At 48.2% G+C, this 27162-nt stretch overlaps 1 protein-coding gene across 1 annotated transcript in view; it reads right to left on the minus strand.

Annotated features, from left to right (window-relative positions):
* The window catches only part of hs3st4 (heparan sulfate (glucosamine) 3-O-sulfotransferase 4), a 179597-nt gene that overhangs the window by 56279 nt on the left and 96156 nt on the right, over positions 1-27162 (minus strand). The gene's annotated exons all lie outside the window — the stretch shown is intronic.

A 27162-nucleotide genomic window follows, 5' to 3' on the forward strand; every position in this document is an offset into this window, starting at 1 on the left:
CTGTTCGTTTACTTATTTATCTATTTATTCACTTCTCTATGTTCTAGTAATCCCTGTAAAGCGTCTTTGAGTGTGTTTGAAAAGCGCTATATAAATGTAATGCATTATTATTATTATTATTAACTCCTGTAACTTTGTCGGCACCAGAACGCAGCGACCCCTGTGCACTGCCTGGGTGAGGTCTGCTACTGGGTTGTATGCAAAACAAAGCATTTCACCGTACCTAGGGATGGGTGACAATGATGTATCACTGAAGCATTGCAAGCATTGAATTGTTCAGTGCAGAGAAGGCCATGTCATGAACCACTGAGTGCCGCGTGCCGAGCATGTAGGAGGCTGCAGACATGAGGAACGGCAGATGCTGACATCTTGAGCAAAGCTCAAGGTGCTGGCACAACTCAATGGGTCCGGCATCATCTGTGGAGGGAATGGATAGGCTGAGACCCTTCATCATTTGACTGCTCAAGCTTGTCCTTCCACTCTTCAAGACAAAGCTCACCTCAACCTCAGCACCATTATCCAACACCTTTGCGCTGTCACTAATTCCCTTTTATTCACATCTATTGGGCTCTATTTTAAAATGAAATCAGCATCTGAGCCTTCACAGCCTCTCACACGTTGAAGATGACACCACCGTGGTGGGCCGGATATCAAACAATGATGGGACGGAGCACAGGGAGGAGATTGAGAACCTCGTCATTTGGACGGCACGGTGGCGCAGCGGTAGAGTTGCTGCCTTACGGAGAATGCAGCGCCGGAGACCCAGGTTCGATCCCGACTATGGGCTGCTGTCTGAACGGAGTTTGTAAGTTCTCCGGCGAGGGTTGTCTCCGAGATCTTCGGTTTCCTCCCACACTCCAAAGACATACAGGTATGTAGGTTAATTGACTTCTGTAAATTGTAAAATTATCCCTCATGTAGGATAGATCTAGTGTCTGGGGATTGCTGGATGGTGTGGACTCGGTGGGCCAAAGGGCCTATATCCACACTATATCTCTAAACTAAACTCTAAACTGTAAATGTACTAAGATACAGCAAAAAGCTTTTTGTTGAGTGCTATCCAGTCAACAGAAAGGCTATACATAATTACAGTGTACAGAAACGGGATAAAGGGTATAACATTTAGTGCAAGATTAAGTCCGATAAAGTCTGTTAAAGATCGATCAAAGGCCTCATATGAGGTAGATAGTTGGTCAATACCACTCTCTATCTGGTGAGAGGACCATTCCATTGCCTGATAAGAGCTGGGTAGAAACTGTCCCTGAATCTGGAGGTGTGCATTTTCATTCTTGGCCATTGCTTCGTTGTGGCTGATCCTGGACCAATTGCTGGTGATGTTTATTCCTAAGAGCTTGAAGCTTGCGGCCAGCTCTAGTTCTGTGCCACCAACATCTGTGCTGCTTCGCTTCCTGAAGTCAATCACAACCTCCTTTGTCTTGCTGACATTGAGGGAAAGGTCGTTGCCTTGGCACCAGGTTTAGTTTAGTTTAGTTTAGAGATTATAGCGCAGAAACAGGCCCTATCGGCCAACCGGGTCCGCGCCGACCCACAATCCACGCACATTAACACTATCCTACACCCACTAGGTATTTGGAGTGTAAGAGGAAACCGGAGTACCCAGAGGAAACGCACACGGTCACAGGGAGAATGTATAAACGCCGAACAGATAGCACCCGTAGTCAGGATCGAACTCAGGCCACAGGCGCTGTAAGGCAACAAGCCCTTGAAGGGGGGAGGGGGGGGTGGAGGGGGGGAGGAGAGGGTGCTGCACCAATGCAGGAGAGGTTTGGGCCCAACTTGGTCTAGTAATAAACTAAAAGAAAACCGAGAGATATGAATAGGTACGTAGAACAAATGAATGAAAGACATGCAAAAAGACAGATCAAAGCCCGCAACGATGATCAAGGAAAGGTGGAGCCCACAATGATCCATTGTTGGCTGTGGGGAAGGTGATAGTGAGTAATCCAAACAGTGAAACTCAGCGGGACGACAGTGAAACTAGTACGACGACTAGGGTGGGGGAAGGGATGGAGAGAGAGGGGATGCAAGGGTTACTTGAAGTTAGAGAAATCAACCTTCATACTGCTGGGGCTTAAGCTGCCCAAGCAAAAGATGAGGTGCTGTTCCTCCAACTTGCATGTCAAGGTAGATTGAAATAAGTTCCCTGGGACAGGAATGGCCTAAAACTGTTGACCCACCCTGGAAAGAGCCGTTAGTCGATCTTGGGGAGGACGGTAGATGGCAGCCATGTAGAAGAAGGAGGTGAGACTGGAAGCTACGGAGAAAACTACAGTTTAGTTTATTTACGGATTGGTCTATTGTCACGTGTACCGAGGTACAGCGTAAAGCTTCTGTTGCGTGCTCTCCAGTGAGCGGAAAGGCATTAAATCAGTGACTTGCCTTGGAGACAATACTTTGATATTCAATGTTGGGGCAAGGCTACTGAAGTTAATGAGCAGTCAATGTTCAGAAATTAATATTTGTGAGAAAACTGTGGTGCAGAAATGATCGTCATTGAAAGCCAATATCAATCCCTGGGAGCTGATCATGTTCATGTTGAGGAGCTAAGGAGGCCGCAGTGTAAATATTGGGTCATTGGTTGTCATTTTCCAGAAGTCTATAGATTGGTCTTTTTCTGATACCTCCATCTCCATCCCAGTGAATACTTTAGCTGTAATTATCTGCTTTAATCTCACCAACACCTGCATCTACCACACCTGCTCTCACCCTGCCTCTTGTAAGAACTCCATTCTCCTCTCCCAGTCTCTCTATCTCCTTTGCATCTGCTCTGACGAGACTTTCCACTCCAGAGCTTTTAAGACCTCTTCATTTTTTCCCTCAACCTTTTATTTCTCCTCTACCATACCAGACTGAGCACTCTAACATGTCTCCTCATGTTTCTCACACCCCTGTTCTCAAACCCTCTCATCTCATTCCATTCATTTGTCCTCTATATCTCTCGTTTCCCTCTCCCCCGACTCTCAGATTGAAGAGAGGGGCTTGGACCTGAAACGTCACCTGTTCCTTTTCTCCGGAAACGCTGCCTGAGCCGTTGAGTTGCTCCTGCACTTTATGTCTGTCTCCACGTTCAATGGACCACCTTCTGTAACTCCCACCACCTCCACCAGACTTCCATCGGCAGACACACCTTCCCTGCGCCTCCCTGATCACGAAGGAACCATTCCCTCTGCGGCTCAGTTGCTCACACTTCAGTTATAAAACAACCACTGTCCTTCTCGTTGCATTTTTCCATGCGACTGCAGAAAAATGCAGGCGACACGTGCCCTTTTCTGACCTTTCCTGGCATCCTTCAGGGTGAGGCAGTGCTTACTTTTGTACTTCCTTCCAATATCACATTGTGCTTTAGGTGCTCCCCATGTAGCTCAAACCAAACGCAGGTTGGGTGACCGCTCTGCTGAACACCTCTGTTCAATCAGTAAGGGCGACTCGGAGCTCACAGTCATCTGCATTTCAATTCTCTACCCGGCTCCCATTCTGGCTGCAGCTAACACCCATGGCTGCAGCAAACCATTTGGCCCATTGAGTCTGTGCAAGTCCCACGACCTCTGTTATTTAACGGGTTACACCTCTGCCCGCGACATGTCCCTTAATACTGGAATACAATGCAGGCAATCAAGGCAGCACAGAGGTGCAGCGGTAGAGTTGCTGTCTTATAGCACCGGAGACTCAGGTTCGATCCTGACCACGTGTGCTGCCTGCATGGAGTTTGTTCATTCTCCGTGATATTTAATATCGGATATCTACTGTATGATCTCCTCTGTATTTCCTTTGAAACAGGAATATTTGTTTATAAGGATAGATTGCCCAAAGTGAACTTTTGAACTTTCGTGACTTGCAGCAATTTGCGTTGTGCAGCATTCGGTTTGGGCCCAGTGCTCGGGCCTCTAGAGCGGGTAATTCAAGCTGCTCCATCGATTGCAAGGAGCGTCTAATTCTCAAACGAGATTTTGAGACACTCTAAGATTAACTGTCTGCCTGCTGCCAGGGTTATCGGGGGAAATGGCCACAGGAGATCCTTTTTCTCTGTGGCTGTCAAACTGTACAACTCCATGCCCTGCTGCCGTGGGGTAGACTGACTGACTCTCCTTCCCCTTCACCCCCTCCCTCCCCAATCCTTGCACATCAACAATCCTGGACTCTCCACTCATCAGTTTAATTTCATGTTTCACGTATCTTGTGTTTTTATGACTGTCGGCAGACCAATTTCCCTCCTGGGATAAATAAAGTCGTATCGTATCGTATCGTTATCGTAAATGAGTTAAGAGACAAGAGTTCAGTGAGGCATGTTAGAATTACATTGTTGGGGTCTTTGGAGAGTTTCCAGAGCACCTTGGGAGGTAGCCCATGGTCCCACTGGTACCTTGACTGATTGTCTATTGGGATTGAGATTTGGGCTCGAAAATGAAAATGAAATGACACAAAACATCCTTCTTCTTGCCAGGCAGAAAATACAGCTGGGAGATAAACCCGCAGCGACCAAATTCACAGCAAAAAAACGGAGTGACTGGAGATGTTGGAGGTTTGGCTCATTTTTAGTTTCGTGTAGTTTAGGTTAGAGATACAGCCCGGAACGGGACCTTCGGCCTACCGAGTCCGCGCCGACCAGCGATCTCCACACACTAAGATTATCCTACACACACACAAGGGACAATTTTCACAATTTTACCAAGCCAATTAACCTCCAACCCATCTCCCGAGATGCTGCCTGACCCGCTGAGTTACCCCAGCATTTTGTGTCTACCTTCGATTTAAACCAGCATCTGCAGTTCTTTTCCTACACAACCTACAAACCTGTACGTCTTTGGAGTGCGGGAGGAAACCGGAGCGCCTTGAGGTCACGGGGAGAACGCACCAACTACGTACAGACAGCACCCGTGGTCAGGATTGAACCTGGGTCTCTGGCGCTGTAAGGCAGCAACTCTACCGCTGCGCCGCTGTGACGCCTGTTAAATTTGGGGGGGTACATTCGTTGAGGGGAGTCTGCTTGTTCTCCCCACAACACTTCACAGCCTTGGGGAAGCACGATCCAGGATCACCCCCACCTCTTACAGCGCCACTGGCAGCAGGGGCATTCTGAATAAAACAGCATCGCATTAAACCATCGAGACATAGAAACATAGAAAATAGGTGCAGTAGGAGGCCACTTGGCCCTTCGAGCCAGCACCGCCATTCATTGTGATCATGGCTGATCATCTACAATCAGTAACCCGTGCCTAACTTCTCCCCATATCCCTTGATAGCCCCTCGAGTTCTATCTAACTCTCTTTTAAATTCATCCAGTGAATTGGCCTCCACTGCCGCCTGTGGCAGAGAATTCCACAAATTCACAACTCTCTGGGTGAAAAAGGTTTCTTCTCGCCTCAGTTTAAAATGGCCTCCCCTTTATTCTTAGACCATGTCCCCTGGTTCTGGACTTGCCCCAACATTCGGACCCAAGCTGCATTAGGCGCTGCGAGAGTGTACGTGAGTTGTGTAAAATCCTGGCTCTTCCATCACAACCTTTCCCTCAGTAGCTGAAAGACAGAAACTCTGCAGAGACAGTTGGCGGATACTCGAGGTCATCTCTCCCTGGAATTGACTACAATGTTCAGCAATTATCCTTCTCCCTCCATCGCTGTCTGCATCCTTACTCCTTCACCAGCGTCATCTATCCATCTCTCCGCTCCTATCTTCCACTCTATGCCTCCTTGCATTGCTTGCTTCTGTCAAACCAAAAGCCTTAAGCAGTATCATCTCTCCCACTCATCCCCGCCTGCCTGTCCCTCTCTTCCAGTCTATTTATCCCTCTTTCTTGGATAGAGTGGATCTGGAGAGGATGTTTCCACCGGTGGGAGAGTCTAGGACTAGAGGTCACAGCCTCAGAGTTAAAAGGACGTTCTTTTAGGAAGGAATTTTCAGGAGGAATTTCTTTAGTCAGAGGGTGGTGAATCTGTGGAATTCTTTGCCGCAGAAGGCTGTGGAGGCCAAGTCAGTGGATATTTTTAAGGCAGAGATAGATAGATTCTTGATTTGTACGGGTGTCAGAGGTTATAGGGAGAAGGCAGGCGAATGGGGTTAGGAGGGAGAGATAGATCAGCCATGATTGAATGGCGGAGTAGGCTTGGTGGTCCGAATGGCCTTATTCTGCTCCTATCCCATAATCTTCTAACTATCTCTGTCTTTCCACTTCTCTTTCCATCGTCTCCTGCTGTTTTTGTCTCCTGCTCTCTCCCTGGTCTCTCCCCCAATTGCTCCCTTTTTCCTTTCATTATCTCGAGCGATACAGAGATACGGCGCAGAAGCAGGCTGTTGCAGGAAACCGGAGCACCCGGAGGAAACCCTCGTGGTCACAGACTCCGTACAGCATCGCACCTGGGTCTCAGGCGCTGTAAGGTAGCAACTTCACCGCTGCGCCACCGCGCCGCCTCTCTTTCTACCTATCTTTCCCCACTCACGTGTTTCTGTTTCCATCTCTCTCTTTTCCCTTTCTCTTTCTCCTTCTACCTTTCTGTCTGCCGTTCCCTCTCTACCTGTCTCTGGTTTTCTCTCTGCCCCTTTTCCTTGCTCTCTTTGTTTTTGCCTGTACATCACCCTGACCTGCTCAGCTCTGCTCTGAAACAACCTAACATTTTGCAAGTGCTGACTTCCCTTTCGAACGGCCGACCAGCGTGGTTCGGAGGGTGGCCTTTAATTATGCATCAGGAGACTTCACCGCGTTTATTTGTAAAGCCAGGAACATCTTGGGTGTTTTCTTGCAAGTCACTGGGTTGACAAATGACAAGCACATACAGTGCTTCCACGGCTGATAAATCTACCCTCAGCACAGGCAGCACGGTGGCGCAGTGGAAGAGCTGGGGCCTCACAGCGCCAGAGACCTGGGTTCGATCCCGACGACGGGTGCTGTCTGTATGGAGTTTGTACGTTCTCCCCGTGACCACGTGGGTGCTCCGGTCTCCTCCCACACTCCAAGGACGTCCAGGTTTGTAGCCTAACTGGCTTCGGTAAAGATTGTAAATTGACCCTAGTGTGTAGGATAATGCTGATGAACAGGGTTCGCTGGTCGGCACGGGACTCGATGGGCCGAAGGGCCTGTTTCAGTGCAGCCTCTCAGAAAATCTAATCTAAACAAAACTGCCTGGGGTAGATTGGCTCCGTTCAATGTGGGCAGCTTATACTGGGGTGGAGAAGGTTCATTCACATAAACAGGCCACTGGAGCCAGGGACGAATCTGTGCTGAAACGCAGTCCACAACACAATACCATTTCTGCACATCGCAGCACATTGCCTACCCATGGGCCTCTCAACACCTGTAATCGTTGGACCAGATACTTAAAGCCATCAATCTTCTCCGCCTGCTTAAGGAGAACATTCTGGAACATATGCATGTCAATAAATCCATTAAATGATCCAAGCTCGACTGGGGTGCTTCAATTTGTCTGAAAGATATGATCTATTTAGTCAACATAATTAACAGCACTAACCTGCCCATCAGGCTGCCCCAGAGCACACTGCAAACAAAGTGGTGTGTAGCTGCTGCTGATGGCTGCAACCGCCAAGGCCAATAGCTCAACCATGAGAAACCACACAGTATCTGACTGGTCCCTTTTGTCCCTGTCTTATGTGTCTGTGGGCTACATAGCTACAGGCAGTCCACTGGGTGTTTGTAAAAACTATGAAGCCGCGATCTCAGCTGACCTGGGTAGGAAAATGACTGCAGGTGCTGGTTCAAATCGAAGGTATCATAAAATGCTGGAGCAACTCAGCGGGTCAGGCAGGTCTGGTGCTCATCAGTGGGGTCATGGTCCAAGGATTCCCTATATTCTGAAGCCATGATAGAGCTCTTAAGGATAGCGGAGTCAGGGGGTTTGGGGAGAAGGCAGGAACGGGGTACTGATGGAGAATGATCAGCCATGATCACATTGAATGGTGGTGCTGGCTCGAAGGGCCGAATGGCCTCCTCCTGCACCTATTGTCTATCGTCTATTGTCTATTGTCATGCCTGGCCATTCTAAATACCCCACCTGAGGAAACATTCTCTACCCATCCATCCAGTCAATCCCCTCAGAATTTTATCCTTTTTAAAACTCAAATGGATAAAGCCTAAAGTACTCCGCATTCACCCCCTAAACCTAGGAATTAACCGGGGGGAGCCTTCCCCAAACTGCCTCCTGAGCTGTCCGGGGCTCGACTAGATCGGAAACCGCTCCAGGATATCGAGAGCGTGGACCGGTCGCTATCTGCAGTGGTACGGAGCGGTGGAGCTGCAGTGCAGGATGCATACAAGTCCGCTTGGCCAGGCCGTCCCTGCAATGCTGCCAGAACAACGGGCCTTTATGGCCAGCTGCTGCTTAGACTTTCAAAATGGCTCCAAAACTAGGCCACTCTTGCATATGGTCACAGTGGGCTGTTTCTATACACTCTAATCTGGGATTGTGTTTATAGTCATAGAGTCATTCAGCGTGGAAGCAGGCCCTTCGGCCCAACCTGCCCACACCGACCAACATGTCCCATCTTCGCTAGTCCCACCTGCCTGCATTTGGCCCATATCCCTCTAAACCCGTCCTATCCATGTACCTGTCTAATTGCCTGTTAAATGTTGCGATAGTCCCCGTCTCAACCCCCTCCTCTGGCAGCTTGTTCCATACACCCACCACCCTTTGTGTGAAAACGTTAAGCCTCAAATTCCTATAAAATCTTTCCCCCCCCCATCACCTTAAACATGTATATAGTAATAATTTACTAAACTGTGTGCATAGAAAGAATTTCACTGTGCTTCGGTACATTGGATAATAAAAGAACCATCAAACCATTGCACCAGTATACCACCTCAAATATGGAGACCAAAACTGTGTGTGTTACTGCCTAATGCAGTTATAAGGTCATACGTGATGGGAGTAGAATTAGGCCATTTGGCCCATCAAGTCTACTCCGCCATTCAATCGTGGCTGATCTATCACTCCCTCCTAACCCCATTCTCATGCCTTCTCCCCATAACCCCTGACTCCCATATTGATTAAAAAATCTATCTATCTCTGCCTTAAAAATATCCACCGACTTGGTCTCACCAGCACCCTGTACATTTGTCGCATGTCTCCTATAACTTTAATACCTCAACCCTTTTGCAGAGCAGGGCAGCATTTCAACTGTGCAAAGCTCCTCCCACTCCCTCCCTCCCTCCATCCCATTGACATCCCTCCCCTCTTGAGAACAAAAGTCAGCCTCCCGAACTCTCCTGAATCTTCTGCAGCCCGTCCGCTGGAGTTTAGAAGGATGAGAGGGGATTTTATAGAAACGTATAAAATGATAAAAGGACTGGACAAGCTAGATGCAGGAAAAAAATTCCCAATGTTGGGGGGAGTCCAGAACCAGGGGGACACAGTCTAAGAACAAAGGGGAGGCATTTAAAACTGCGATGAGAAAAAAAAAAATTCACCCAGAGAGTTGTGAATTTGTGGAATTCTCTGCCACGTAAGGCAGTGGAGGCCAATTCCCTTGATGAATTTAAAAGAGAGTTAGATAGAGCTCTGGGGGCTAGCGGAATCAGGGGATATGGGGAGAAAGCAGGCACGGTCACCGTATTGTGGATGATCAGCCATGATCACAGTGAATGGCGGTGCTGGCTCGAAGGGCCAAATGGCCTCCTCCTGCACCTATTTCCGATGTTTCTATGTTTCTATGTTTCTATGTTTCTATGTTTCTATGTTTCTATGTTTCTATGTTTCTATGTTTCTATGTTTCTATGTTTCTATGTTTCTATGTTTCTATGTTTCTATGTTTCTATGTCTGGAGATGAATGAAACACCCATTTTGCTTCACTGTATGACAAATGACTCTTCACTAGACTGGCAGTTGAGGTAATCATCACAGAGCTAACAGTTATCCCGGCTCACCAGAACTGTTTTGACGTTTCTAAAAAGTGACATTAAATCATTTATGCAAGGAAGAAAACAACTGAAAGCATGCCACTCAAACCACACCGCCACTCTCCCGGGAACACTGTTATACTGACAGAGTGACCAGCATCTGGATCCCAGTCACAAATATTGATGGGCTCACTCAGTAGTCGCTGGGAGGGGAAGGGGGTGCCATTCCCCTACCTCCACCCCCCCCCCCCCACCCACCCACCCACCCACCCACCCACACCCACCCACACCCACCCACCCACACCCACCCACCCACACCCACCCACCCACACCCACCCACCCACCCACCCACCCACACCCACCCACACCCACCCACCCACACCCACCCACCCACCCACCCACCCACCCACCCACCCACCCACACCCACCCACCCACCCACCCACACCCACCCACCCACCCACCCACACCCACCCACACCCACCCACCCACACCCACCCACCCACCCAACCACCCACCCACCCCCCACCCACCCACACCCACCCACACCCACCCACCCACCCACCCACACCCACCCACCCACCCACCCACACCCACCCACCCACCCACCCACCCACCCACACCCACCCACACCCACCCACCCACACCCAACCAAGTCTACAACCCACCTTTCTCCCAATCACCTCCCCCAAACAGGCCTGGTTGAATGTCCCTGGATCTGGCTGATTAGCTCAACGCTCCTAACACAGGATCTGGACAGCACAAGAACAGGCCGAAGATAAGGCACATAATGCTGGAGTAACTCAGCGGGTCAGGCAGCATCTCTGGAGCAAAGGAATAGGTGACGATTCGGATCGAGACCCTTCTTCAGTCTGAGAGTCCTGGAATAACATGGGCATCAAACTGACTGTCAAGACCCTCAGTCTCAAGAAGGGTCTTGACCCGAAACGCCAGCTATTCCTTTTCTCCAGAGATGCTGCCTGACCCGTTGAGTTACTCCAGCCTTGTGTGTCCACCTTTGGTGTAAACCAGCATCTGCAGTTCCTTCCTCCGCGAGAACATACTGTCAACTGTCCCGTATTAGCCGGGACATCCCGTATATTGGGCTAAATTGGTTTGTCCCGTATGGGACCGCCCTTGTCCCGTATTAGGCCCGGGGGCCACTGTAGGCCCGGACACTGTAGGCCCGGACGCTGTAGGCCCAGATGCTGTAGGCCCGGACGCTATAGGCCCGGGGCCGCTGTAGGCCCGGACACTGTAGGCCCAGAGGCCCGGGCGCCATCTAAAAGAGGTTGCGTAGCAACCCACCTCCCGGCCCGTGCGGCTGCCATTGGTGGAGCGGGAGCATGTGGCCACTGGGTGACGTCACCTTTAGTCCCTTATTTGGGAGTCAGAAAGTTGGCAACCCTATTCTCAATGCGTTCCTCCCCCCTCCCCCGCCAGTAACCCCTTTCGTTCTCAATGGCCCGCCAGTATTCCCACCAGTTGCTGATGAAAGGGAACCAGCTCAAAATTGCCCCACCAACACAGTGACTTAATGGAAGTGGCAAAGCCAAGTGTAGCCCAGTAGCAATCTCCCACCGAGGCCCAAAGCTTCCACACTCCCTGCCCTTCCACCCTGCAACCCTTCCATCTGTGTCCCCGTACATCTACACCACATTCTATGGTCCCTCACCAGCTCACCCCTTACCCCTCCCCCCCTGTGCTCCTCGACTCTCTACCTCACTACCCAGGCTCGCTCCTCTCACATTCCCCTTTCTGTGGCCCCTCATCCCCATTCTGCCCTCCTCTGACGTAGTGCCCGCTCCACCTGCCCTCTCTCCCCTTCTCCACATTACCGCTGGCACTTGCGCCCTGCACCCCATCCAACACCCACCACCTCCACAATCTCTATCTGCCCCATCCCGTGATCCCCCCCCCCTCTCTATAACAGGATCGTCCACCCACCCGTCCTCTATCGCCACACCCCCCACACACCAAAGATCTCACACCTCCCACAGTCACCCTGCACCACCTTGACACATTTCCCACTTGCCTCCATCCTATCCAAAAGCCTCTTAAATGCCCCTATTATATCTGCCTCCAGTACCGGCCCCATGCAACAACCACTCCCTGCGTGAAAAATGATTGCCCCATTAGGCATCTTCTTTAAAGTTTGGAGATGGAGGCAAAGGAGGAGGATGGTCCAGGAAAGGGAACTCCAGAGATGGACACAAAAGGCCGGTGTAACTCAGCGGGACAGGCAGCATCTCTGGAGAGAAGGAATGGCTGACGTTTCGGGTCGAGACCCTTCTTCAGACCCCTGGGAATTCCAGAGCTTGGGGTCCGTAATGACCACCAGCGTTAGGCAAAAGCAAATGCTGCTCTCTGGAGGAGACTTGTGTTGGGCTCCGGGTTCGGAGAAGGTTAAAACGTCAGGCTGGGAAGGGATTTGAAAACTCGCAATGAGGGAGCAGCTGTTTCAATCATTTACTTAACTTATATATAATCACATATCGTTCAGGTGACTGCATAAGGGCTGTTAGCGCTGGGCTTTGGCTTAAGGGGGTGCACAGCATGACAGAGGTGCCTGTCAATACTGCACATCAGCACTCTGCAGGCATTAACCTTTCAAGCTGCCTGGCTGTGTGCGACTGACTGTCACTGCAGAGTGAGCCTTGCTCTTTGAGTCGCAGCGAGGGGAGGGGGGGGGGCTGACAGGACCGACAGCCAGCAAAATAAATTGTCCCTCGCCTGGCACAAGGCTCGCCGGAGGCTTGCCACAGAAGATTAACGTCAGCACTGTGCAGTGTTCACAACTCTCTGCAGGACCCTGCAATCAGACAGGGAGGGGGAGGGAGAGGGGGCATCAGCAGTGGAAGGTAATTGATGCTGAGACAAGTGTGGAGCTCGGTCCAGGCAACCTGAGTAAAGGCATGAATTAACAAGCTTCCCCGGTCACCGCATGCTTCCTCGATTTCATTCGAACTCCCGAACCTAATTATCCCATCCAACGAGGCCAGGAAAGAGGCTTCTGCAAAGGACCGTGCACGAGATCCCACAACAATCACTACCCCTCCCTCAAATATCCCATCAAATCCTCCCATCCATTCACCCCTGTGCCTGGGCAAAGCTATTTCAGTTTCATCTTCAGTTTCAGTTTGGTTTATTGTCACCCGTGCCAAGGTGCGGTGAAAAGCTTTTGTCGGGTGCTAACCAGTCAGTGGAAAGGCCAAACATGATTACAATCGAACCAGCTTCAGTGTGAAGTGGCTTACTGTAACTTCTCCCCTTTGAAAAGTGCCATAGAGTCGTAGGGTCATACAGCATGGAAACAGGCCCTTCGACCCAACTTGTCCACACCCACCAACATGTCCCATCTACACTAGTCCCACCTCCCTGCGTTTGGCCCATATCCCTCTAAACCTGCCCGATCCATCTACCTGTCTAATGGTTCCTTAAACGTTGCAATTGTCAACTACCTCCTCCGGCAGCTCCTTGCATTTACCCACCAGGCTTTGTGTGAAAAAATCACCCCTTAGATTCCTATTAAATCTTTCCCCCTTCACCTTAAACCTATGTCCTCTGGTTCTCGATTCCCCTACTCTGGGCAAGAGACTTTGTGTGTCTACCCGATCTATTCCTCTCGTGATTTTATACACCTCTACAAGATCACCGCCACCATCCTGTGCTTCAAGGTACAGAGTTCCGGCCTACTCAACCCTCCCCGTAACTCAGACCCTTGAACATATCTCCATGGCTGTACACTCCATCCCACCCTTACACATGTTACTTTGTTATTCAGGTTTTGAGAAGTTGGCATCGCTAGCAAGGCCAGTATTTATCACAATTAATTCATTGTAAATAGTTGCAGCGCTTTTTCTGATTTATTTATGTAATTAGTAATTACTGATGTTCAGATGATTATTCATGATCCATAATTCATACAAATGTCGTTGGCTTTTACTAGCAGTTCCTCTTGTTTGACAGCTATTAAGTTTAAGCTTTTAAGTTTAGAGATGCAGCGTGGAAGCAGGCCCTTCGGCCCTCCGAGTCCATGCCGACCATTGATCGCCCGTGCACTAATTCTGCGTTAGACCACTTTCGCATCCTACACACGAGGGACGATTTACAGAAGCCAATTAACCTACAAATCTGTACGTCTTTGGAATGTGGGGGAAACCCAAGCACCCGGAGAAAACCCACACCATCACAGGGAGAAGGTACAAACTCTGTACAGACAGCACCTGTAGTTCAACAAGGTTCCGCATGGTGGGCTGCTCTGGAAGGTTAGATCGTATGGGATCCAGGGAGAGAGAGCTGAATGGATATTACATTGGCTCCATAGAAGGAAGCAGAGGGTGATGGTGGAAGGTTGCTTCTCAGACTGGAGGCCTGTGATTAGTGGTGTGCCTCAGGGTTCGGTGCTGGGCCCGTTACTGTTTGTCATCTACATCAATGATTTGGATGAGAACATAATGGGCAAGATTAGCAAGTTTGCTGATACAAAAGTGAATGGTTTTGCAGATAGTGAAGATGGTTGTGAAAGATTGCAGCAGGATCTGGACCAATTGGCCAGGTGGGCAGAGGAATGGTTGATGGAATTTAATACAGAAAAGTGTGAGCTGTTGCATTTTGGGACGTCGAACAAGGGTAGGACCTACACAGTAAATGGTCGGCCTCTGGGTCGTGTTGTAGAACAAAGGGATCGAGGAGTACAGGTGCATGCTTCCTTGAAGGTCGAGTCGCAGGTAGGTAAGGTGGTCAAAAAGGCTTTTGGCACTTTGGCCTTCATCAACCAGAGTATTGAGCATAGAGGTTGGTTGGGAGGTCATGTTGCAGTTGTATAAGACATTGGTGAGATCGCATTTAGAATATTGTGTTCAGTTCAGGGCACCATGTTATAGGAAAGATATTGTCAAGCTTGAAAGGGTTCAGAAAAGATTTACGAGGATGTTGCCAGGACTAGAATGTGCAAGATCCATACAGACAGCACCCGTAGTCAGGATCTCTGGCGCTGTAAGGTGGCAACTCCACCACTGCGCCACCGTGCCTCTCCGCTATAATGGTTTCCCTGGATCATTCGTATGCCTCATTGTTGAAATGATCCTTCCAGAGCAGCGATCAGTGCAGTGAATCCGCTGTCTAATCTAGCAGAGAGTTAACCACTGCTCTGGGCCACGTGTTAGAGTATTCACTTCCGAATACAGTCCTATAAATCAATACTGAAATATTAAACCTATTTTTTGAGAACCAAGCACAATCCCAGGCTGGTACAACTGATCAACTCGAGCCAGATGCAGCTTGGCTAAAGCACTCCAAGAACGCCCTTGAAATTATCATCCTCCCCCCCTCCCCCCCCCCCCAGGGAACAACAGCTCACAGTGAAATGGGGTCTGCTTGCTACTTTCCACTCTCTCACCGCACCATAAAGGATTCTTCTTCCAATAATCGCTGTTGTACCGTGCTTCTCATCTCCCAGCGAGCAGGCAACAACATTTATAAGCAGCATTTTAAACCGAACCAATTTTGAAACAAGAACGAGAATTTATTGCTGGATCAGCAAACACAGGGCGACAGGTGAATGGGTCTGATGCAGGATAGGTCACCAGGGGCAGAGTTTAGTTGAGCTCAAGGTAATGAAGAGTGGACTGAAAATGGCGAGGAATAGTAAACTCAGGTCTAGAGGTAACAGAGGCATGAGTGAGGTTTCAGCAGAAGAGCTGCTTAATGGCAGCACAGTGACGCAGCGGTAGAATTGCTGCCTCACAGCGCTAGACATCCCGGTTCAATCCTGACTACGGGTTCTGTCTGAACGGAGTTTGCACGCTCCCCATTTTCTCCGGGTGCTCCGGTTCCCTCCCGCACTCCAAAGACGTACAGGTTTGTAGGTTAATTGGCTTTGGTAAGTTGTGAAATTGTCCCGAGCGTTTGAGTTTGAATTTGAGTTTGAGTTTAGTTTAATGTCACATAAACCGAGATACAGTGAAAAGCTTTCGTTGCATGCTAAGTGTCCGGGGTGATCGCTGGTCGGCGTGGACTCGGTGGGCCAAAGGGTCTGTTTCTGCGCTGTATCTCTAAAGAGGCAGGAAATGTTGCGCAGATGGAAACGGGCAGATGTAGGAATGTTGTTCGCCTATGATCCAAAGCTCTTCACGTGTTTCCAGTGCGACAGAGAGGTTGTGAAGCTTCTGCTTCAGGAGACAGATGGGGATAATGGGAAGATGACTGAAGCCAGTGGGTTGGAACTGGAATGTGCCGGGAAATCCATATATGGGTGTCAGTGGAGAAGGTGGGAGAATGGGGATGAGTAGGAGAGATAGGTGAGCCTTGATTGAATGGTGGAGTAGACTTGATGGGCCGAGTGACCTGATTCTCCTCCTATCCCTTATGAACGTGATCCATGCTGTGTAAGTTTAGAGCAACTTCACAAAACGCAGAATTCAGGAACATGACGATCGATATTGATTCAACTTTTGCAGACTGCTCTCTAATATCGGACTCCTTGTGGAGTCTGGACTGGAACACAAACTATTCCCTTCACCGGGGGGTCCATGCTTGCGATTTTAGACTTTTGGACTTTGGAGATACAGCGCGGAAACAGTTCCTTCGGCCCACTGAGTCCAGCTAATGTCACAACCACTATCATTATCCTAGACACGAGGGACAGTTTACAATTTTTACCCAAGCCGATTAACCTACAAACCTGTGCATCTGTTTGTACCCGGAGCACCCGGAGGAAACCCACGCAGGTCACGGGGAGAACGTCCAAACTCCGTGCAGCCCGCACCCGTAGTCAGGATCGAACCTGGGTCTCTGGCGCCGTAAGGCAGCAACTCTAACGCTGCGCCACCACGCCGCTCTTAAGTAGCACAAATGTTGTGGACAAGAAATAAAAGTTGTGCATTTGCATAGCACAAGTTCACAAGTTATAGGAGTAGAATTAAGCCATTCGGCCCATCGGGTCTACTCCGTCATTCAATCACAGCTGATCTCTGCCTCCTAACCCATTTTCCTGCCTTATCCCCATAACCCTTGACACCCGCTCTAATCAAAAATGTGTCTATCTCTGCCTTAAAAATATCCACTGACTTGGCCTCCACAGCCCTCTGTGGCAATGAGTTCCACAGATTAGTTACCCTCTGCCCAAAGCACCTTACATCTTATTTTATACCAACAAACGTCTTTTTCAATGTAGCCATTGCTACATCAGATGCAGCTGATTGCATCAATTCTCACACAACAGCCGTCTGATAATATTAATAGGAAACACCTAGCAGGGCGGGCAGCATCCGTGGAGGTCAGCCTGAAATATTAACGTCTTCACAAAAGCTCAGTACTTTCAATGTTTTTCATTTCTATTTCAGATGCCCAGTTTTCTGAAGAATATTAAAGTGATCAGGTAATCTGCTTTTTATTACTGTTGAATCGTGGGATCAGTGTTGGTTATAACACCCGAGAGAACTTCTCTTCTTCAAAACAGTTGGAAGGATGACTGTTTCGTATCCAGCTGTGAGGGTAGACAGGATTGCCTCTTAATGCCTCATCTGAAAGTCACCAGCTCTGACAGTGCAGCACTCTCTCGGTGTCAGGTGAGATGTTGCACCATTCTCTAGAGTGTAACTTCAAGTGCAAACTTCAGCTCTGAGGTGAGCTGCTTTCCACTGCACCCCAGCTGACATTTGGAAAGGCAACCTCTTTCCTTCTTTATGTTTTGTGATTGAATATGATCTGCCGAGGCATAGAAACGTGCGCAGAAATTTAACCATCAAACTTTCGGACGGGTACATGAGACGCGCGAACATTAAGAATAAGGGGTCAGCCATCTGGGACTGAAATGAGGAAAAACGATTTTTCACCCAGAGAGTTGTGAATCTGAGGAATTCTCCGCCACAGAAGGCAGTGGAGGCCAGTTCACTGGATGTTTTCAAGAGAGAGTTAGATTTAGCTCTAAGGGCAAACGGAATCAAGGGATATGGGGGGAAAAGCAGGAACAGGGTACTGATTTTGGATGATCAGCCATTATTGAATGGCGGTGCTGGCTCGAAGGGCCGAATGGCCTTCTCCTGCAGCTATTTTCTATGTTTCTATGTTTCTATCGTAAGCAGTACCTGTAGCCTCCCCTCCAAGTCACGCACTATCCTGACTGTGGAAATGTGTACCTGCTGGGTCTAAACCTGGATAGACACAAAACGCCGGAGAAACTCAGCAGGTCGGGCAGCATCTCTTGTGAAAAGGAATGGGCAACGTTTTTTGGGTCGGGACCCTTCTACAGACTGAGAGTCAGGAGAGAGGAAAACTAGGGGCATGGAAAGATGCAGAACAGATCAGAGTTGGCAGGGACGGCCATAGAACCCACAATGGTCTATTGTTGGCTGTGGAGGAGGTGATAACGATGGGGTACGAACAGTGAAACTAGCAGGACGGCTAGGGTAGGGGAGGGGCGGAGAGAGAGAGAGAATGCAAGGGGTTACTTGAAATGAGAGAAATCAATATTCATACCGTTGGGTTGTAAGCTGCCCAAGTGAGATATGAGGTGCTGTTCCTCCAATTTCCATGTGGCCTCACTCTAACAGTGGAGGAGGTCCAGGTCAGAGAGGTCAGTGTGACAATGGGAAGGGGAATTAAAATGTTTGGTGGACCGGGAGATCACTGTCTCTGCAAGTGCACGAAGAACGTTCTCACTCCAATGACTGCAGTGGCTCAAGATGCCAGCTCAGCCCGAGGGGTATTAAAGGTGGGCCATAAATGCTGGTTTTACCAGTGGTACCCGGACCCAGATCAATACCCAGATCAATACATAGCAAAAGAACAAGCTAGTAAGCGGGCAGCAGAGTGGCGCAGCGGTAGAGCCGGGTTTGGTCTTGGCAGCGGGTGCTGTCTGTAGGGAGTTTGTACGCCCCCCTTGTGATGGTGTGGGTTTTCTCCGGGTGCTCCAATTTCCTTCCCCTCAGCCAACAATGAACCGTTCCGCATTTCCTTATCAACGTCTGCTTCGATCTGTCGTTTTCACGCCTTACCCTTCCATATCTCCAGACTGCCACTTCCCCTGACTCTCGCTCTGAAGAAGGGTCTCGACCCGAAATGTCACCCATTCCCTTCTCCCCAGAGATGCTGCCTGTCCCGCTGAGTTACTCCAGCATTTTGTGCCCGTCTCAGTGGGCTGGGGTTGGCGATGGCGGGGAGGTGGGGAGAAAAGGCGACGCGGGAAACAAAACTAAAATGGGTCACGGTTTAAGAATAAGGGGCAGGCCATTTAGGACTGAGACGAGGAAAAACATTTTCACCCAGAGAGTTGTAAATCTGTGGAATCCTCTGCCACAAAGGCAGTGGAGGCCAATTCACTGGATGTTTTCAAGAGAGAGTTAGATTTAGCTCTTAGGGCTAACGGAATCAAGGGATATGGGGAGAAAGCAGGAATGGGGTTCTGATTTTGGATGATCAGCCATGATCATATTGAAGTAGAGGTTTGGAAAGGTACAGGACAGACCAGAGTTGGCTCGAAGGGCCGTATGGCCTACTCCTGCACCTATCTTCTATGTTTCTATGCTTGAAGCAGAGATGGTTAATAATTTGGTGAATGACCAACCTTCAAAGACTGGATCGGTGGGGGGTGGATGGAGGCTGGAACTAGATTAGATTGCTCCTTCCCATCTGTAACCATGCATCTGGGAGAGGGAGGAGAGTTAATTTTCCACATAAATTCGGCTCTCGTCGGGCTGTTGAGACACTAACACATTAGACTCTGCGATAATTGAACACTCAGGATAATTCATGTTCAAACATGGTAATGGCTGTACGTTTGTTTTCTCGCTGTGTAATAGCACGGTGTCACTCACCGATCTGAGGCACCATATCATCTTTACACTTAGCCACCATTAAAGTGGAAAGGATATCAGTCAGCGTGATTAACTGAACACTCCAAACCGAGGTTCACCCGAGTGACATTCTGCGAGCTTATGAATAAATAATAGCAGGGACACAGCTCGGCAGGTTGTGGCCTCTCGTGTCATCTGCCAGTCCCTCTCGCCGGCAGCTCCACTTTGGCTTGGCCTCTTCCCTCCGCGTCCCTTACTCTGGACTTTCCTCGCCTGCTTTGGCCTTTGTATTTCACTCTCTCTCTTGACGTCTCTCATTCCCTGTAGCGTTCTCCTGCCTCTTCATTGCCCCCCCTCTCCCTCCACATTCATCAAATCCTCTTCAGGAACCTCTGCTCAGAGTTTTGTTTCTTCCCTTTGCTATTTCTCTGCCTCTCCCCTTCCATTGCTGTGTTTTCCCCGTTCCTGTCTGCTTCCCCCTCACTTCTCCCCGGCTGCAGCTGCAGAAAGAGTTGCGAGTGGGAAGGTGTCCTTGTGATGTCCTGAGGTCCCGATAGGAACTGAGAGTTTCCTTCCTCTCCCAGCTGCTTCTAACATTGGTGACACCAACAGCTAACTTTAGTGGGAACAAATACGTCCGCTGTGAGGTGTTGAGAGCACTCACAACTACGGGCACGGTCTGATTCCGTTACGCACATTTCACTTCCCTCTTTGTTGTAATTGTACCATCACTTGAACAGTCCGAATAGTCTGAAGACTAGTTTTCAAGAGAGAGTTAGATATAGCTCTTAGGGCCAACGGAATCAAGGGGTATGTGGGAAAAAGTAGGAACGGGGTACTGATTTTGGATGATCAGCCATGATCATATTGAATGGCAGTGCTGGCTCGAAGGGCCTACTCCTGCACCTATTTTCTATGTTTCTCTGTTTGTTTGATATATTACCAAGTGTTCCCCACTGTTTCGCTTCCTAGTGACGGGCTACAAGTGCTGTCCTTGCCAAAGTTGTCCATATGCCTTACATTGAGTAAATAAACGTCTCATCTCTCTCCACTTCCAAAGCCTGTAATCTCAACTCTGATAGTGTAAGCAAACTTAAGAGTGCCAGGCAGATCAATATTTATCATCAGCTCACGTATTGTAAGACAGAAACAAAGATAATTGAATACCACAACATACACGGTCTTGGGGAGGGGCTGATATATTACTGGAATATAAATAATTATACACTGAAACAAATATTGACATTACATTAAAATATATGGTCAAACAGATGGGAGATGGTTATTAAAGGGATATTTATATCATTCTGTAGCAGATAATATTGCAGTAATAAGCACTCAAACATCGGGGGGGGGATTTATTACAGGAATATAAACCTTAATTTATTGAAACTAACATTAATTTCAGTAATTAACGTGCAAATTATATATTGATATGCTCGAGAATTTGGAACCAGGGTATAGTTTAGTTTAGTTTAATTTAGAAATACAGCAAATTTAGAGATACAGCACAGAAACAGACCACCGAATCCGTGCCGACCAGCAAACCCTGTACACAAGCACTATCTTACATACAAGGGACAATTTACAATTTTTACCAAAGGCAATTAACCTACAATCCTGTGCGTCTTCGGAAAGTGGGCGGAAACCGGAGCACCTGGGGAAAGCACACGTGGTCACAGGGAGAACGTACAAACACTGCACCCGTGGTCAGGATGGAACCTGGGTCTCTGGCGCTGTAAGGCAGCGACTTTACCGCTGCGCCACCATGCTGCCCAGGCTGGGGAAGAAACAATTAATATGGTGCATTTAGACTTTCAGGAGGCTTGCACCAAGGCCCCACAAAAAGAGAATAGTGTACAACATTAAAGCATATTGAAATGGAGGAACAGGAAGAAGGATGGCTCACTTAATTGGGCAGTCGTTTGATCAGACACCTTAAGTATTATGCGCAATTGTCTGAAGAATTATGTTCTTGCTGTGGAGGGAGTGAAGTAAAGATTCACCAGACTGATTTCTGGGTGAGTAGAACTGATGTGTGGGAAGGAACTGCAGATGCTAAAGGTAGACACAAAATGCTGGAGTAACTCAGCGGGTCAGGCAGCATCTCGGGAGAGAAGGAATGGGTGACGTTTCGGGTCGAGACCCTTCTTCAGACTGATGTCAGGGGGGCAGGACAAAGGAAGGATATAGGTGGAGACAGGAAGATAGAGGGAGATCTGGGAAGGAGGAGGGGAAGAGAGGGACAGAGGAACTATCTAAAGTTGGAGAAGTCGATGTTCATACCACTGGGCTGCAAACTGCCCAGGTGAAATATGAGGTGCTGTTCCTCCAATTTCCGGTGGGCCTCACTATGGCACTGGAGGAGGCCCATGACAGAAAGGTCAGACTGGGAATGGGAGGGGGAGTTGAAGTGCTCGGCCACCGGGAGATCAGTTTGGTTAATGCGGACCGAGCGCAGGTGTTCAGCGAAGCGATCGCCGAGCCTGCGCTTGGTTTCGCCGATGTAAAGAAGTTGACATCTGGAGCAGCGGATGCAATAGATGAGGTTGGAGGAGGTGCAGGTGAACCTTTGTCTCTGGACAAAGGCAGCATCTCTGGAGAAAACGAATAGGTGACTTTTCGGGCCGGAACCGTTCTTCAGACTATGTACCATAGATGGCACGGGATTAAACAAAATAGAAAAGAGAGACAGGGGAAATGTCCTTACTCAGTGAGATACTGCTATTTGGAACACCTGAGCAGTATTTGAGGCACTGAAGTATTTCAGACTCTGAAGGAGGGTCTCGACACGAAATGTCACCCATTCCCTCTCTCCAGATTTGCTGCTGAGTTACTCCAGCATTTTGTGTCTATCTTGAGTAGAACTGATGCTTGGAGAGAGGTTGGTATGATTGGGCTTTATATTTGGTGGGGTTTAGAAAAATGAGAAGGCATTATATTATAAGATCTTGTTGGGATTAGATGGACAAGGAGCAGGGAGGAAGGTCCCAAGGATGGGCAAATCCAGAATCAGAGGTCACAGCTTCAGGATATGAACTAAACCCATTTAAGACTGTAAACTCACCCAATGCTTGGTGAACCTATGTAGTTAGACAATAGACAATAGACAATAGACAATAGACAATAGGTGCAGGAGTAGGCCATTCGGCCCTTCGAGCCAGCACCGCCATTCAATGTGATCATGGCTGATCATTCTCAATCAGTACCCCATTCCTGCTTTCTCCCCATACCCCCTGACTCCGCTATCCTTAAGAGCTTTATCTAGCTCTCTCTTGAATGTATTCAGAGAATTGGCCTCCACTGCCCTCTGAGGCAGAGAATTCCACAGATTCACAACTCTCTGACTAAAAAAGTTTTTCCTCATCTCTGTTTTAAATGGCCTACCCCTAATTCTTAAACTGTGGCCCCTGGTTCTGGACTCCCCCAACATTGGGAACATGTTTCCTGCCTCTAACGTGTCCAACCCCTTAATAATCTTATACGTTTCGATAAGATCCCCTATCATCCTTCTAAATTCCAGTGTATACAAGCCTAGTCGCTCCAGTCTTTCAACATACGACAGTCCCGCCATTCCGGGAATTAACCTAGTAAACCTACGCTGCACGCCCTCAATAGCAAGAACATCCTTCCTCAAATTTGGAGACCAAAACTGCACACAGTACTCCAGGTGCGGTCTCACTAGGGCCCTGTACAACTGCAGAAGGACCTCTTTGCTCCTATACTCAACTCGACCATAGAAGGCAGCTCAGAACAAGTCATTAAATATTCCAAAGGAAGAGGTAGATATAGTACTAATGTCCAGCAAAACAAGGAAGAGAATGTGATTGGGATTAGTATAGATGGGGAAAATGATGGATGTGGAAGGGTCTATTTCTCTGTTGTCCAACACGCCGACTCTAAAGCAGGGATGGGGTGCTGAATTTGGGTGATCACCCATGATCACATTGAAAGGCAAGCAGGTTTGACGGGTCGAAGAGCCAACTTTCCCTACAATTTTTTTAAGTTTCAAAGATTTTGATGTGAAGCTGTGTCAACAAATTGTTGAATGAAGAGAAGCAAGGTTTTTTGTTTAACCAGAGCTGCAGGAGGGAGTGTAGTGTTCCAGCACTGTGGATTCCTGGGTATAGCCGCTGGATGACCTTTCAGACGGGTCACCATTGATTTTACTTTAAGAAAGCAAAGTCTGAATTTTGTACAATACGTAAAAACAAGTGTAAATGGTGGAATTTGCTACCCTTCCATTCTCCATTGAAGGATGTTGGCTTGTTATTGCTGAGACCAGTATTGCTGGGTGGGACAGAGGTGCAGCGGTAGAGTTGCTGCCTTACAGCGCCAGAGACCCAGATTCGATCCAAACTGCAGGTGCTGTCTGCATGGAATTGAAACGTTCTCCCCGTGACCTGCATGGGTTTTCTCCAGATGCTCCGGTTTACTCCCACACTCAAAAGACGTACAGGTTTGTAGGCTAATTGGCTTGGTAAAATTGTAACTTGTACCCTAGTGTGTGTAGGATAGTGTTAGCATGCAGGGATAGCTGGTTGGCATGGTCTCGGTGAGTCAAAGGCCCGCACTGTATCTTTAAACTAAACTAAGTTGTAGATAGAGGCATTTGCTACGCATCCATTCTCCATTGAGGGACATTGGCGTGTTATTGTTGAGACAAGAGCTCATCTATCAACACATTAGTCATGTAGGATCTACACTGTTAGTTCCACAGAACACAGGGGTAGCCACAGGGGCGGACCCACAGGGGAAAACTGTGGACAGCTGGCAAAATGAAGGACCAAAACACAGATACAGTGAAGAATTGACTTGGAGAAACCAGAGGGTGATGGAGTGAAACACTCACGGTACAATACCATACGATAGAACTTTATTTATCCCAGGATGAAATTGGTCTGCCAACAGTCATAAAACACAACAAGATACATGAAATTAAAATGAGGAGTGGAAAGTCCAGATTTGGGGATGTGCAAAGATTGGGAGGGGGGTGGGGGGGGTTGGAAGGGGAGTCAGTCACCAAGGTATTGTCACATGTGGAATGCCACAGAGCCAAATAGAAATTCATAGAGACAGAGTCAGATAGGAATGAAGGGGAGATAGTACAACAACTTCAACTAGACTAAGAATGGTCAAGAGGTGTAGAATGGATTGCTGGCTTATAATCACCCTCTATGAAGTATAACTTGGATTTTAGGAAAATATATCTGAGGTGAGTCTTTCTCCACTTTTTGGCAGTAGACCACTGAAACTCAAACCCTGAACTCTTCAGAATCTGCCGGTGTGCCGTTAAAGGATGGAGATCACCAATACAGACACAACCAGCTTCAAGGCAAGCCACACCCTGTTGCCACGCCAACAGGGCTGTAACCAGGCAGCCATTTTCATTTTAATTAAATGGTGGAACCTTGACCTTCGGCAGTCTTCAGCCTCCCTGTTGCCATGGCGACGCGTGATGGAAGTGATCCATGCCAAAGAGTGTTAAGTCTTCCCGAATTTTCAAAAATCTCTTCCTAATCTGGCCCTGAAGAGTGACCCGTTATACTCGGAATGTTTTTTGATTAAAAGGACGGTGCAGAAAACCCGAGGACATACAATGTGAGCAACTTCTGCAGAAGCCAGAGGAGAAGATTAATTCCCTGCATGTATGCGTGCACTCAGAAGACTCACATGACTAAATTTATGGCAAAGATTCAATTAAATTCAGCGGCCACAGTGGAGTTATGACAAAAATGCTGATTTGTTTAACCTAATTTATTGGGATGTTAATTGTACGCTTTATAGGATGGATGAGAACACAAAAATTTATTGAGAGGATGAATATGCATTCTGACTTGCGTCTGCTGTTTTAAACGAGATTAAAGATGATTGATCCGTCTGTTAGCGGTTAATAAATATGAGATTAGACCGGTCAGTATGTATCGCACGTGTTTATTAAATAGTGATTACTCAGCACAATCAGGCTATGAATCAGTCATTATTGTAAACAGGGACTTCTTCACATTGAGACAGAATGAGTTAGCTGCAGATTCCACTCACACACAATGTGACTCCATTAGCGTGAAAGAAAAGAAACAATTAAGACGATATAACTCTCCTTATCTGTTGTTACTTTGCGATAGTTACTGCTAAGGCCCCTTGTAACAAATAAATATATTGATTTAACATCACACGTAGAAGTGCAATTTGTATATTTCCTTTGTTGGAATCAGATTCTGAATTTTGAACAGTAAGTGTGAACAGATGCACTTGATGTCATTTTCCACTGAGGACATTTCTTAATTTCCCACTTGCAACTTTGCGTCTCTGAAGTTGTCGCCTGTGTAACGTGGGAGGTTTTATACCGTCGACACAAGGTGATAATGTCACCCCTGTGTATTCTGCACAGCTAAAGTTGTACAGTGAGGGGGCAGTTTCCATTGCCATCACGGCCCAACTGCAAACACTGAAGATGAGGATTTTCCCTCGACTTTAATCCTCTGCCCACCCTCCAACATTCCACATGTGTAGGAAGGAACTGCAGATGCTGCTTTAATCCGAAGGTAGACACAAAAGCTGGACCTACCTGATCGCTCGGTTTCCAAACACTTTAATTCCCCTTCCTATTCCCACACTGACCTTTCTGTCCGAGGCCTCCTCCATTGTCTGAGTGAGGCTAGATGCAAATTGGAGGAATAGCATCTCATATTTTGCTTGGGCAGCTTACAACCCAGTGGTATGAGTATTGATTTCTCTAACTTCAAGGAACCTTTGCATTCCCTGTCTCTGCATCCCTCCCCCACCCAAGTCACATCAGCTTCTCGTTCTCACCTAGCAAACAGCTAACAATGTTTCCTTTATCATCATTACTTTTTATGCATATCTTTCATTCATTTGTGTTATATCTCTCTATATCACATTCTGTACCTCTCGTTTCCCATTCCCCTGACTCTCAGTCTGAAGAAGGGTCTCAACCTGAAACATCACCTATTCCTTATCTCCAGAGATGCCGTCTGACCCGTTGAGTTACTCCAGCATTTTGTGTCCATCTACAATATTCCACACTCGTCTGGGCAGAGGTTCTCAGTGACTGTACACTGTTCAGCTCAGGGAACCTCAGCCCTGGTGGGCTTCAGATAAGCACCAGGGAAACCCTTGCACAAAGCAAGTAGATCAAACCTTCCGGCCTAGGATTTCTGGCTGTAAAGAAGTCTGCTTTAACAGGGAACGTGATGGCCAGAAGCGCGTATAAAGAAGTGAAGACTTCTTCATCGGGAGTGTAAATGGAACGGTGGATTAAATGTAGATCACAAAGTGCTGGAGTAGCTCAGCAGGGTCAGTGGTCAGGGACTGCCGAGTTAATCCAGCACTTTGCGTTCTGCACAAATTGCAGCATCTACAGCTCCTTGTGTCTGTAATGATGAGATGATTTGGGTGGAGTGGTAGAGTTGCTGCCTTACAGCGCCAGAGACCAGGGTTCGATCCTGACCACGCGCGGGTTCTTGTCTGTATAGAGTTTGTA

This window comes from Rhinoraja longicauda, chromosome 21 (genome assembly GCF_053455715.1).
Source record: "Rhinoraja longicauda isolate Sanriku21f chromosome 21, sRhiLon1.1, whole genome shotgun sequence".
Taxonomy (NCBI): Eukaryota; Metazoa; Chordata; class Chondrichthyes; order Rajiformes; family Arhynchobatidae; genus Rhinoraja; species Rhinoraja longicauda.